This window comes from Lactuca virosa, chromosome 3 (genome assembly GCF_052849685.1).
Source record: "Lactuca virosa cultivar CGN04683 chromosome 3, Lactuca_virosa_CGN04683_v6, whole genome shotgun sequence".
Lineage (NCBI taxonomy): Eukaryota > Viridiplantae > Streptophyta > Magnoliopsida > Asterales > Asteraceae > Lactuca > Lactuca virosa.
Window position 1 is genome coordinate 402336856 of NC_136428.1, and position 15245 is coordinate 402352100.

A 15245-nucleotide genomic window follows, 5' to 3' on the forward strand; every position below is an offset into this window, starting at 1 on the left:
TCATCCAAGGCCTTCTAATTATGGTCCATGGGTTTCTTAGGCCTTAAGCATGAAATTAGGGTTTTCTCTAGTAACCCTAGCAGCCCTCAGCTATATAAGAAACCCCTAGGCTTAGGATTTTCGGCCCTATGCCCTCTTGAAAGAAACCCTAGCCGAAAATCTAAGAGTCTTCCCTTCTCTCTCCTCCTATCCTTTTGCTAGTGGTGTTTGTGAGTCCATCAAAGGTGCAACATTTGAGGCACTAAGCTTTCAGAAGTCAAGGATCTACACAACAAGTTAAGGTAATCATCAAAACCCTTTCGTTATATGATTTTCGAAATTGTATGCTATATCTAGGGTTTATTGCTTTGGTATTCAATTGCATGTTCGACTAGTGAAAAACTTAGATCCAAAGCAATTAGGGTTGCATGAACACATAGGATGTAGTGTAACGCCCGTAGATCTGGGCTAGTCAACTTAGAGATAATAGGGGTCGAAAATGACTTTTTGACAAAAGATTATTTAGAATAAATACTCTTAACCAAGTTGTAGAATACGTCTCAAGGGTTCCGTATATATAAAGAACGTTGAAATCCGAGTTATAACGAAGAAGTAATGGTCCGTCGAAGTTTTATGGCAAAACCGGCACGACACCGGGAGACGTAAATAGTGAATTTACGATGGAGGACTTTTTAGCCTTAGAAATCTAAACAAAAGTTGTAGTATACGTTAAACCGAGAACATACAAAAAAAGAACGTCCAAATCTGACTTCATATGAGGAAGTTATGAATTTTCTAAGATTTGGCTTAGCAGTGCACAGCCCGAAACTCAAATTTTAGATCGAGCGGTTTTTGGCCTATGCGACCTAAATGAGAATTGAAGATCTAATTAATAGGAACTCAACGGTAAAAAGACAGACGAAAACAGAGTCCGTATGTAGAAGTTATGAATTTTACGTGGACATTTAACAGTATAATCTCCTCGTACTGTTAAATTTAAGATCGGTCCAGAATTAGCCGACGGAGTCAAAATGAAAGTTGTAGATCTTATTTTTACCTACGCTTGGATATAAAGAACGTCAAAAACGGAGGTCGTATGTGAAAGTTACGGAGTTTAGAAGTCGGAAGTGTGCTGTGCGAAAATGGGTGATGTGGCACAATCTTGGCCATTGCTTTCTCCCCAAGTCTTGCCACTAGATGGTGACATGTGGCACCAAGTTCAGCCACTTTTAACCCTATAAATAGAACCTCTCCCACCCTTATTTTCTTCACACCTTTCCCATTCTTTCTTCTCTTTACTCTCTCTCTAGAACCTCTCTCTAGCCCCGAAACCCCCCGAAAAGCCTAGGGAACCTCCCTAGCACGAGGCAGAAGCCCCGGAGTGCTCGACGGCTCCGAGAAGAAGAGCTTTTCGGGTCGGGAACGCTGCTCCAAGCAAATCCTGGTTTTCTATAAAACCCGTTGTAAGTGAGCTACATCTACGTTATTTTTAATATAGCTTTTATTTAATTATAGTAACGTTATTAAGAACTTATACTAAGTACTTAGGCTATTATTATGGATTATATAAGTATTTTTTAACGCTTATATACTAGTAATAATAGCTAGACTATTAATTAGTCTCGGCGAATAATATACTAAACTCTAGTGGTAATAATACTAGCTTTCGTCGAAGGAAATTATTTTTAAGAAGCGAAACGCTGTCTGAGTTTGGAATCACCACCTTTTCAAGTGAGTGCATAGTTACTTTCATCTTACACATAGATATGAAGTATTTTATATAAATTACGTGGTATGTGTGCATATTATTTGAATACTTGCTTTCTATGTTGGATGAACGATTTTATACATGTTTTAAATAATTTAAAATGTATATGTATTTTATATCTACGAATATGTTGGGTAAAACATGGGTAGATGAATGATGAGAGATGAAAGATGATATGAGTGAACATTGGTAGCTATAGACTTAGTGCCTAACAAATAACATCGGCAGCTATGGACTTAGTGCCTATAGAATAAACATTGGTAGCTATGGACTTAGTACCTGTTAAATAAACGTTGGTAGCTATGGATTTAGTACCTATTAGCTGAACACCGGTAGCTATGGATTTAGTACCCGATGAATGAACTTTAGCAGTTATGGAATTAGTGCTTTACGAACAAGCATTGACAGCTATAGACTTAGTGCCTATCATTTAAACCCTGGAAGCAGTGGGCTTCGAAATGAACGAATGCAGGATAGATGATTCTTAGGGTAGATCCTTAAGAGTAAGGAAGATAATGGGGATGGGTAATTGGGTTGATTGTTTGATGTTTAAACATAATAATTAAATTATTGTGGGTTGAAAACCCTATGTACTCACCAGGTTTCCCAACCTGACCCACTCAAGCTTATTTGTATCACGGGTGTCGATATGAAGCTAGTTTACACTGAGGGATTTAAAAGAGATGTAGATCACTAGTGTAAATGAATGTAAGTTCTGTTTATGCTTATGTTTCTGTATTGACGATGACATCCCAAATGTTTTAAAATGGATAAAAATACATTTCTTCGGAAATGCTTTGATAACGTATTTATCATGTTTTTCTGGGAACAAATTCCGCAACATTTTTATTAAAAGAGGTACTTTGATTTTTATAGAGCAAAAACAAAATCGGTCTTTTCTGGCCCTGAAAAATGGGGATGTCACATGTAGTTATGCTTAAAACCCATCAAACAGTTCAATAGAGAACCATTATCAATCAAGGAACTAAGGAACCTATCCAAAGCATCAGAATTTAAAGCGATCAATGACAAAAGAGGGATTGTAGACTTTTAAAATGGATGCTCATGCAATGGATTATAACAAAACTCATTTCATTTTTTCAATTTAATTTTTTAGGCCATTTTTTGTATCGAAAAAAATGAATATACCATTGTTCATGATTTTTTGTACTCTTTCCATATAGATCTATATTGCGATATAAAAATAGCTTTTTTTTTCAAAAATACCCACTTCATTTTCATTATTTCTTTTAAATTTAAGGTCTATATTTTATCGGAAAAAAATTACTAAATATATCAAAATTCATATCTTTTGGTGCTCTTTAAACATATATTCATATTGATGTTAACAAGAATTGAAATTTCAAATTGTGAATCTACTCAGATTCACATTGTGAATCTACTCGGATTCATATTGTTGTAAACAAATCGAAATTTTAGTTCAGAAACATTGTGAATTTGCTCAGACTCACATTGTGAATCTGCTCAGATTCACTCAGATTTACATTGTGAATCTGCTAAGATTTGACAGTGTGAATAATAGTAATTCAGATTCACATTGTGAATTCTGAAAAACTAAAATTATATACGGTTCTGGTTCACAATGTGAATAAATGCATTTGTAAATTTTGGAAAACTACTTTATAAGTAATCAAAACGTTAAAATATTATAAAATTACATGGAAATATATTTTGATTCATATGTAAATTTCACTAAATTAATTTCTAAATGTGCAAAGAGTTGAAATAGTAAGTCAGATTCACGTTGTGAATGTTAAAAATTGAAATATTTACAATTCAGATTCACAATGTGAATCTGAACTGATCGAGGTTTTTTTCAATCGATGTTGGTGTTTATTAATAGAGGACACTAAATTGAGATTTTTTGTTGAATGATTTTTTCTATATAAATAAACCTAAATATTGAAGAAAAACAACAAAACAAAGTGGGTTTTTTTTTGAAAAAAAAAGTTTGTTTTTTATATATCAACATAGATCTCTAAGGAAAGAGACGAAAAATTGTGAACAACGATATATTTAGTTTTTTCGATAAAAAACATGTCCTAAATTTATTTTAAAAAAATAGGTGGGTTTTTTGTTATAATCTGGTGTATGTGCGTCCAACATACAAATGTACATCCATTACTTTGGCCGTTGATCATTATGATTTCCGACACACATGATTGGTTCCTTGGATTTTTGTTAATAATGGTTCTTTATTAAACCTCACCCTATATATATATATATATATATATATATATATATATATATATATATATATATATATATATATATATATATATTGTTGGATCTATATGGTCAGTGACATTATGGAATGACATTTGCTAATGATATATGATCATATAGGTCACACATTTATCAAGTTGGCACATACTGAATATTTATTATTAATAAGGCAAAACTGCAAAAATGTTCCCTGTGGTACGCATTTTTTCTGAGGTTTATGTGACATCCCCTAATTTCTCGGCCAGAAAAGACCGATTTAATTTATGCTTTTTAAAATCAAATCAGAGAAATCTCTATAAAAGATGTTGCGGAATTGGTCCCCAAAACAAAATATGATAAAAGTTTGTCAAAACCTTTCTTTAAGAAATATATAATTTCATTTCATATCAAAACCTCGGGATGTCATGTACCGATACAGATCAAAAGCATAAACAAGTCATTATAAGCCTTTCAACAGTTATATACAACCACTGGCCTATAATCCAAAAATCTCACGTCATCCTCCGACTATGCTCGGGTCCACTACCTGTAACATAAAAAGCTGAGTGGGTCAGGCTTGGGAGCCTGGTGAGCATATAGGGTTTTCATCCCACAATAATAATAAACTTATTAAGTTCATCAATCAACAATAACCCTGATTACCCGTTCCCGTTATCCTCACTTTACGTCCCTAAACACTTATCACAAGGGACCTAGCCTAAAGAATATCATCGGGATGGACACTATTGCTAAGGGGTTTCCTCAGCCATACATGTCGTAAAGGCAACCATGAGGGGGATTGGAGTACAGCGAATGAACGCCCAAGTTCATTAACACCTACAGGTTGCGGGCCTGCTAGCGTTTCCCACTGGACTGTCTAGAAAAGTCCGTGGTCGTCATCCAAACTCCGCTAGATGACTGAATCACAAATCACATCGAGGCCTCTCATCACTTTATTTCATCACACACCAACTATCTACCCATGTTCTACCCAACATATTTGTAGATAAAAATATATATACAGTTTAAAACTTGTATAAAACATCAACTCAACAGTCACCTCAAATAAACAATTAATATATTTACACATAGCACGTATTTTAAGGTAAATACTTCATATCTATGTGTAAAATGAAAGTGACTATACACTCACTTGATTTGATGATAATCAGGCACCAATTCGTTTCCTAAAACGTTCGTTTCTAATAAAACCGGGAGTTTTATTCAGAAACCGGGCTCTGCGAGGGTCGGGCTTCGAAACCGAAAAGATAAATTTTCCAGGCTTCTCGGGCTCTTCGTGGCGTATTCCGGGGGTTATAATCGATACCGGGGCTTTGGGGGATGATAAGATGAAGAAAATATGGAAAAAGGGGCTAAATGTGGCAAAATTCCAAAAGTAACCGAGAAGGCTCGCATGCCCTCCTATTAATAGGGTCCGAAGTCGGCTTAAGGAGGGAGGAGTCAGGAGGCGAGGGTGCGCAGGTGGCTCGCACATGGGCTGCGCGTGCGAAGGCTCGGTGTCGGCCTCTGATTGGACCGCGGCCTAGGGTCCGAAGTATGGGGGGTTCGTGGCTCCTCCTGCGAGACTCGGACACGAGGAATGGGACACGCGTCGGACAGGCATTGGACCACTTCGGATTTGCTCAATAGCTCGGATGACTCAGCACAATTTCGGACACGTGGCATGCTCTAAGCGAAGGTGACGTGGCCGAAGCCACCTATGCGAAATTTCTCGGTTTTCGCGCCAAAACTTCTAAAATTCATAACTTTCGCATACGAGCTTCGTTTTTGACGTTCTTTATGTGCACGCTTAGGTAAAATTACGCTATACAACTTTCGTTTAGACTTCGTTGGCTAATTTTGAATTGAATTTTAATATTATTATTTTTAACAGACCGGGATAGGAAATCCGTTAAAAATTCATAACTTCTTCATCCGACGTCTGTTTTTGTCAGACTTTTTACCGTTGTGCTACTAATGACGAGACCTTCGATTCTCGTTTAGGTTGTGTCGGCTAAAAATCACTCGATCTAAAATTCGAGTTTTTAGCTGTCTACTGCTAAGCTGAAACTTCGAAAAATCATAACTTCCTCATACGAAGTCAGATTTGGGCGTTCTTTTTATACCTACTCTCGGTTTAACGAACACTACGAGTTTCGTTTAGATCACTAAGGCCAAAAAGTAGTTTATCAAAAACTCACTTTTTACGACATTCGGCCCCGTGCCGGTTTTGTCGCGAAACTTCGACAGGTCATAACTTCTTCGTTATAACTCGGATTTCGGCATTCTTTATATATCCGTAATCCTTGTCACGCCCACTACAAGTTTCTTAATAGATATCGGCTTTATCTAATACTTAATTTTGACGCTCATTTTTATTCTTAATTAATTAAACCCTAATAATTAAGCATAAAATACATAATTCACATAATATTCACATAATTCTTTTTCATTTCTTCAAAATGAGTTACAAAGGTTAACCTAGACTATAATGTCAATATTAATGCCTAGCCTAGAAACACGGGCATTACAATTCTCTCCCCCTTAGGATGATTCCGTCCCCGGAATCACACATCAACAAACAAATGTGGGTAGCGACTCATCATGTCACTCTCCGTTTCCCAAGTGAGATTTGGCCCGTTCGTATGTTTCTAACGCACAAGAACTAAATCGACCATCTTGCGTCGCAACTTCTTAGTCTTACGGTCAACGATTGCCTCAGGTTCTTCGATGAACCTCTTGTTTTCATCAAACCCTAACTCAGAAATCGGAATTATGTCGGGCACATCTCCCGTGAACTTTCTCAAATAGGACACATGAAAGGTATTATGAATACCCTCCAGTTCTTCCGGTAATTCTAGCTTGTAAGCTTGATTCCCGATCCTCTGACAAACTTTAAATGGTCCAATAAACCTTAGTCTCAACTTTCCCCTTTTACCAAATCTTATAAGTCCCTTCCACGACGAGACTTTAAGTAGAACTGAATCTCCAACTTCGAAGGATATCGGTTGTCATTTCTTGTCAGCATAACTCTTTTGTCGATCTTGAGCAACTAACATCCTTTCCCTTATCACTTTTAACTTTTCAGCAGTCTGATGGACTATTTCAGGTCCCATAAACTGCTTTTCCCCAGCTTCCAGCCAGCATGATGGCGTTCGACACATTTTCCCATACAAAGCGTGATAAGGTGCCATCTTGATGCTCGAGTGGAAAACTATTATTATAGGAAAATTCTACTAGAGGTAAGTGTTCATCCCAGTTACCTTGGAATTCTAGGGTACATGCTCTCAACATATCCTCCAATGTTTGAATCGTTCGTTCGCTTTGGCCAGCGGTTTGAGGATGGTAAGTTGTACTCAAACACAACTTGGTACCCAATTCCTCTTGTAGACTTCTCCAAAACCTTGAGGTAAAACGGCGGTCACGATCAGATACAATCGTTAACGGAACACCGTGAAGCCTCACAATTTCCTTCACGTAAGAATTCGCAAGTTTATCCATAGACCATTTCTTGTTAGCGGCTATGAAATGCGCACTCTTAGTGAAGCGATCAACGACCACCCAAATCATGTCGTGACCGTTCCTTGTTCTGGGTAGTTTAGTCACAAAATCCATGGTAATGTCTTCCCATTTACCCATGGGTACAGGTAAAGGTTCTAAACTCCCATAAGGTTTCTGATGTTGTGCCTTAACCCTAGCACATGTTACACACTCGGCCACATACTTAGCAACATCGAGCTTCATTGTCGGCCACCAGTAATAGGGTTTTAGATCCCTATACATTTTCGTACTGCCGGGATGAATCGAGTACATGGTTTTGTGAGCTTCTTCCATCAGAAGACCTCTTACTCCTCCCGTCCTAGGTACCCAAATCCTATCTTTGAATACCTTCAATCCTTGACCGTTTGTATCAAACACCAACGTTTTTCCCAAATGTTCCTCCTTTCGGTCATTCTTTTCTAAAGCTTCCTCCCGAGCTTTCTTTATACTTTCCACAGTTATCGAGACGACTTCAATTCTCAACGCTCTTGGCCTTCTCTTTTCAAGATTTACCTTCCGACTGAGAGCATCAGCAACAACATTTGCTTTACCAGGGTGGTAAAGTATCTCACAGTCGTAGTCCTTGAGTAGTTCCAGCCAGCGCCGCTGTCTCATGTTCAATTCCTTCTGATTAAAGAGATATTAAAGACTCTTATGATCAGTGAAAAGTTTACACTTAGTACCATAAAGATAATGCCTCCATATCTTTAAGGCGAATACTACCGCTGCCAACTCCAGATCATGAGTGGGGTAGTTCTTTTCATGCTCTTTTAACTGCCTTGATGCATACGCTATCACTTTATCCCTTTGGGTCAGAACACATCCTAACCCAACTCCAGAGGTATCACTATAGACTGCGAAGTCATCAACTCCTTCAGGTAACGAAAGAATCGGTGCTTCACACAGTCTCTTCTTTAACTTTTCAAAGGCTTCCTTATGCTTTTCATTCCAAGCATAAGTAGCTCCTTTGTGGGTCAAAGCTGTTAATGGAGTAGCGATCGAAGAAAAGCCTTGGATAAATCGGCGATAATATCCGGCTAATCCTAAAAAGCTTCGAATCTCCGTAGGACTTTTTGGTTGTTCCCACTTCATCACAACTTCAATCTTTGCTGGGTCAACCATTATTCCATCTTGGTTAACCACATGACCTAAAAATTGGACTTCTTGAATCCAAAATTCACATTTGGAGAACTTTGCATACAGCTTCTCCTTTTCCAAGACTTCTAGCACTTCACGCAGATGCTTGTCATGCTCTTGCTTGCTTTTCGAATAGATCAAGATATCGTCTATGAATACTATCACGGATTTATCAAGGTATGGTTTACAAACCCTGTTCATCAAATCCATGAAAGCTGCTGGGGCATTGGTTAATCCGAACGACATAACCAAAAATTCATAGTGTCCATATCTTGTTCTGAACGCAGTATTTTCGATATCCTGCTCCCTCACCTTTAGTTGATGGTATCCTGACCTAAGATCGATCTTCGAGAAATAGCTCGAACCTTGCAACTGTTCGAACAGGTCATCGATCCTCGGCAACAGATACTTGTTCTTTATTTTCACTTTATTCAGCTCTCTGTAATCGATGCACATTATCATGCTCCCGTCTTTCTTCTTTACAAATATCACAGGGGCTCCCCAGGGTGATGAACTAGGTCGAATGAAACCTTTGTCCAATAACTCCTGAAGTTGTGTCATAAGTTCTTTCATGTCGGTTGGTGCTAATCGATACTGTGCTTTTGCTATCGGCGTCGTTCCTGGTAACAAGTCGATATGAAACTCCACTTGTCGATCAGGGGGCAATCTGGGAAGATCTTAGGGAAAGACTTCCGGATATTCACACACCACCGGAATATTCTGCACCTCCTTCTTTTCCTTCTTAGCATCGATCACGAACGCAAAATATGATGTACACCCCTTGGCCAAACACTTTCTGGCTTTCATTAGGGAAATGATTCCAGAATTTACTCTGCGTTTGTCTCCATACACCATAAACGACTCTTTCCCTGGCGGGTTTACTTTTACTATTTTCTGCCTACACAATATTTCGGCATCATTGGCGCTAAGCCAATCCATTCCTAAAACTATGTCGAAACCATTTAACTCGATAGGCAATAATTCCTCGTGGAACTTATTCCCATTCAAGTCAATGATGATGTTTTTCATATGATGGCTAACAGGTACAAACTTGCCACTAGCAATTTCGACTAATAAAGCATTAACTAGTCTATCAACAGGCAAAGCTAGTTTTCTACCAAATTCATGCGAAATAAAGGAGTAATTGGCTCAAGAATCAAACAAAATTTGGGAGGGCAATTCATTTACGAGAAAGGTACCTGAAGCGACATCGAATTCTTCTTTTGCAGCTTCAAGTGTCATCTGAAAGGCTCTCGCCTTCGGCTTTGGTGGAAGATTGGGCTTTGCTGCATCCTTCCTCTTTGGACAGTCTTTAAAAACATTCCCTTCTTCATGGCACTCAAAACATACCCTCTTGTTGGATGGACACACGTTGGCATAATGCCAAGTCTTTCCACATTTGTAGCAAGTCACCCCCTCGCTACATTTCCCAGAGTGCTTTTTCTTGCACTTCTCACACCATTTCACTTCACCTCCTCCTCCTCCAAACTTCTTAGACTTAGAAAATTTGCTTTTCTTGTTGGAACCTGAAGTTCCTTCAAATTTTCTCTTTTCACCAACTTCTTCCCTCTCCAGACCTTTCTCTGTGATCTGAACCTCAACATTCTTAGCAGCCTAGATGGCGGCTTTCAAAGTGGTTGCTTGCTTAACCATCGGACCAAAGTCCGCTGGTAATCCGAGGGCAAACTTGTTAACCTTAGAGAGTTCAGTTGGAACTAGGTAAGGAACAAGCTTCATATTTTCCCTAAAACTAGCAGCGTATTCAGTAACGCTCATCTTTCCCTTTTTCAAATTTTGGAACTCATTATTAATTTCCAGAAGATCCTGCTCAGAGCAGTATTGCAATTTCAGCTGTACCACAAAGTCTTCCCAAGACATCTTGCTAGTGCGGTCTTTTGTTTGTTGTTGCACTCACAGCTTTCAAACATCGTCTCCATTTCGGAGATCCAATTCATGACTTCCACCGGTATCGGACTCCCAGATAGACACGATGGTTTAGATGCCATGAAATCTTTGTATTTGCACCCGCGTCCATCAACTCCTCCATCCTGGTTGTTTTGTCTAACTATCGGTGGGTTGGCTTGACCAAGAGTCCCTCTGTAGTTCCCTCCTAATGATTGCCCTTCATTCAATTCGGGCAGTTCAACAGGTATCGTAGTTTCTTCCTTATTCTGTTGTAGTAATCGCCTTGTCTCCTCCATTTGGCGATCTAACATCATCTGCATCATTGCTTGTACCCCAACCATCGTCATTGGCTCAAGTGCAGCTCCTACAACAGGTACTTGCTCAACTACTTGAGGTTGAAGTTGTTGATCCCTGTTTCCGTTTGCATTTGCAACTCCACTACGAGTTCTTGCCATTACAATCTATATACCGAATAAGGCGAATTTAGGTCATTATCCTCGATAGGTATTTAAATTCCCTTATCACTCCGAAACATTTACATGTTAGTTCTAATCTCGTAATCATACGCTTAGAATCATATACACATAAGGTTTCCAGATCCGGTCGGCAACATACCATAGATCCGAACAAATAATGGCACACATGGCAAACACATAGAATTTAGCACATAAGGGCATTTTAGGCGTTTTTCCTAAAATAAACTAGTGCTCGTGTCTAAAATATGGTAGACACTCATCTCAAAATCATCACTTAGCATTCTAAGTTTAAGTCTAGAAATCCTATAATTTCTTAGTTCGCTTAAACTAATGCTCTGATACCAGCTGTGACATCCCCTAATTTCTCGGCCAGAAAAGACCGATTTAATTTATGCTTTTTAAAATCAAATCAGAGAAATCTTTATAAAAGATGTTGCGGAATTGGTCCCCAAAACAAAATATGATAAAAGTTTGTCAAAACCTTTCTTTAAGAAATATATAATTTCATTTCATATCAAAACCTCGGGATGTCATGTACCGATACAGACCAAAAGCATAAACAAGTCATTATAAGCCTTTCAACAGTTATATACAACCACTGGCCTATAATCCAAAAATCTCACGTCATCCTCCGACTATGCTCGGGTCCACTACCTGTAACATAAAAAGCTGAGTGGGTCAGGCTTGGGAGCCTGGTGAGCATATAGGGTTTTCATCCCACAATAATAATAAACTTATTAAGTTCATCAATCAACAATAACCCTGATTACCCGTTCCCGTTATCCTCACTTTACGTCCCTAAACACTTATCACAAGGGACCTAGCCTAAAGAATATCATCGGGATGGACACTACTGCTAAGGGGTTTCCTCAGCCATACATGTCCTAAAGGCAACCATGAGGGGGATTGGAGTACAACGAATGAACGCCCAAGTTCATTAACACCTACAGGTTGCGGGCCTGCTAGCGTTTCCCACTGGACTGTCTAGAAAAGTCCGTGGTCGTCATCCAAACTCCGCTAGATGACTGAATCACAAATCACATTGAGGCCTCTCATCACTTTATTTCATCACACACCAACTATCTACCCATGTTCTACCCAACATATTTGTAGATAAAAATATATATACAGTTTAAAACTTGTATAAAACATCAACTCAACAGTCACCTCAAATAAACAATTAATATATTTACACATAGCGCGTATTTTAAGGTAAATACTTCATATCTATGTGTAAAATGAAAGTGACTATACACTCACTTGATTTGATGATAATCAGGCACCAATTCGTTTCCTAAAACGTTCGTTTCTAATAAAACCGGGAGTTTTATTCAGAAACCGGGCTCTGCGAGGGTCGGGCTTCGAAACCGAAAAGATAAATTTTCCAGGCTTCTCGGGCTCTTCGTGGCGTATTCCGGGGGTTATAATCGATATCGGGGCTTTGGGGGATGATAAGATGAAGAAAATATGGAAAAAGGGGCTAAATGTGGCAAAATTCCAAAAGTAACCGAGAAGGCTCGCATGCCCTCCTATTAATAGGGTCCGAAGTTGGCTTAAGGAGGGAGGAGTCAGGAGGCGAGGGTGCGCATGTGGCTCGCACATGGGCTGCGCGTGCGAAGGCTCGGTGTCGACCTCTGATTGGACCGCGGCCTAGGGTCCGAAGTATGGGGGGTTCGTGGCTCCTCCTGCGAGACTCGGACACGAGGAATGGGACACGCGTCGGACAGACATTGGACCACTTCGGATTTGCTCAGTAGCTCGGATGACTCAGCACAATTTCGGACACGTGGCATGCTCTAAGCGAAGGTGACGTGGCCGAAGCCACCTATGCGAAATTTCTCGGTTTTCGCGCCAAAACTTCTAAAATTCATAACTTTCGCATACGAGCATCTTTTTTTGACATTCTTTATGTGCACGCTTAGGTAAAATTACGCTCTACAACTTTCGTTTAGACTTCGTTGGCTAATTTTGAATTGAATTTTAATATTATTATTTTTAACAGACCGGGACAGGAAATCCGTTAAAAATTCATAACTTCTTCATCCGACGTCTGTTTTTGTCATACTTTTTACCGTTGTGCTACTAATGACGAAACCTTCGATTCTCGTTTAGGTCGTGTCGGCTAAAAATCACTTGATCTAAAATTTGAGTTTTTAGCTGTCTACTGCTAAGCTGAAACTTCGAAAAATCATAACTTCCTCATACGAAGTCAGATTTGGGCGTTCTTTTTATACCTACTCTCGGTTTAACGAACACTACGAGTTTCGTTTAGATCACTAAGACCAAAAAGTAGTTTATCAAAAACTCACTTTTTACGACGTTCATCCCCGTGCCGGTTTTGTCACGAAATTTCGACAGGTCATAACTTCTTCGTTATAACTCGGATTTCGGCATACTTTATATATCTGTAATCCTTGTCACGCCCACTACAAGTTTCTTAATAGATATCGGCTTTATCTAATATTTAATTTTGACGCTCATTTTTATTCTTAATTAATTAAACCCTAATAATTAAGCATAAAACACATAATTCACATAATATTAACATAATTCCTTTTCATTTCTTCAAAATGAGTTACAAAGGTTAACCTAGACTATAATGTAAATATTAATGCCTAGCCTAGAAACACGGACATTACAGTTTGGTCCAAACCTCCAATTTTTTTTGGCTTAGTGGTTATTTTCACGATGTTTTTTTGTGGTTTTAGTCCCTCTGAAAACTAAAATTACTATAATACCCATATGTATTTAGTTTTTATTTTTCTTTCATTCTTTATTAATTTAAATATTTAAAAAATAATAAAAACCCCTACACGCCCCCATCAACAATTTCCCATTTACATGTATCTTAGTCCCGATTAAAGACAGACTCCATCTCCTTTATCAAACTACATCATTCAAATAAAGAACACTAAATTTAAACTCCATATCGCTTTACCTATAACCGACTGACTCTATATTTGGGTTTTAGATTTGTAATAGAAATGCTACCTCCAGATATGGATTTTCGATTCACGTCACTCTAGCTTTGATATCGTCCCCTTTTGATATGTTAGAGACGTTGTAGTGGTGATGAATTGAGATGATGATTCCATTCATAGGAAAAAACCATTAAAGAACGGTATCGACGAGGTCTTGGCTGATGGTTGCAGATTGAGATGATGATAGAATGTGGTGCCCGGATGGTGATCGCAGGTGACATTAACGGACAAAGAGGATCGCTTAAATTACCGGTAATCTCTCACCGAAAACAAAGAAATTTAATTACTGAAACCTACAACTGCTTCTATTCAATCTCTTGTTGGAAACATGCAACTCCTTATATTCAATCAAACGGAAAACTACAATGTGAAAAACCTAGTTGAAGGGTTTATCTAGCATACCACTTAACATCGGTGCCTTACTTTATCGATCTAAATTCATCTTTGTTGTCACCTCCAGTCTCCAAAGAACAATCTCCAAAATCCATGACCAAGGTCCAATCAAAATGAAACCGGGATTTTTAGATCTGTATGTGAAATAAACTGAGAGTGGGGGTTGGTTTCTTGTTGCTGTGAAGATGGTGACAATGGTTTTATGGAGAAGGTGGTGGGTCGAGGTAGTTGTAGTTGTAGAATTTTTGACCTGAATCTACCCTTCTAGAAGCTAATCGAAGTTGAATATTCTATTTATTGTTCTGACCTATTACTAAACCATACGAGCTCGAGCTACATCTAGCCACTGGTCTAGGTCTTAAGGGGGAAACAGCCGAACCCAAATTGAGTTCATGAAATCCAGGTTTTTTTATTAATGGCGTCGAATGTAACTGATTTTTGGGCTATAGCGGTTGTTGTAGATGATAACCCGGTAGGTAGATGTGGAATTTTGATTAAGAAGGAAGAGATGAAGAAGATGAAGTGTTATTCTAGGGTAAAAAGAAAAAGGATGTGGGAGTATACGGTAGAGAGAGAGAGAGAGAGAGAGAGAGAGAGGACAATTATATTTTTAATCATAAAAATTATTTAATATGTATTAAATCTTTTAATAAAATAGAAAATAAATACAAGAAGGGCATAACAGTGATTTTTTAATATTCAGAGGGACCAAATCTGCAATGAAACTAGCTCAAAAGTACCACGAAGCTAAAAAAAAAGTCGAGGTTTGGACTAAACCACAGAAAAAATGCATACCATAGGGACCATTTTTGCAGTTTTTTCTATTAATAAGTATACTCA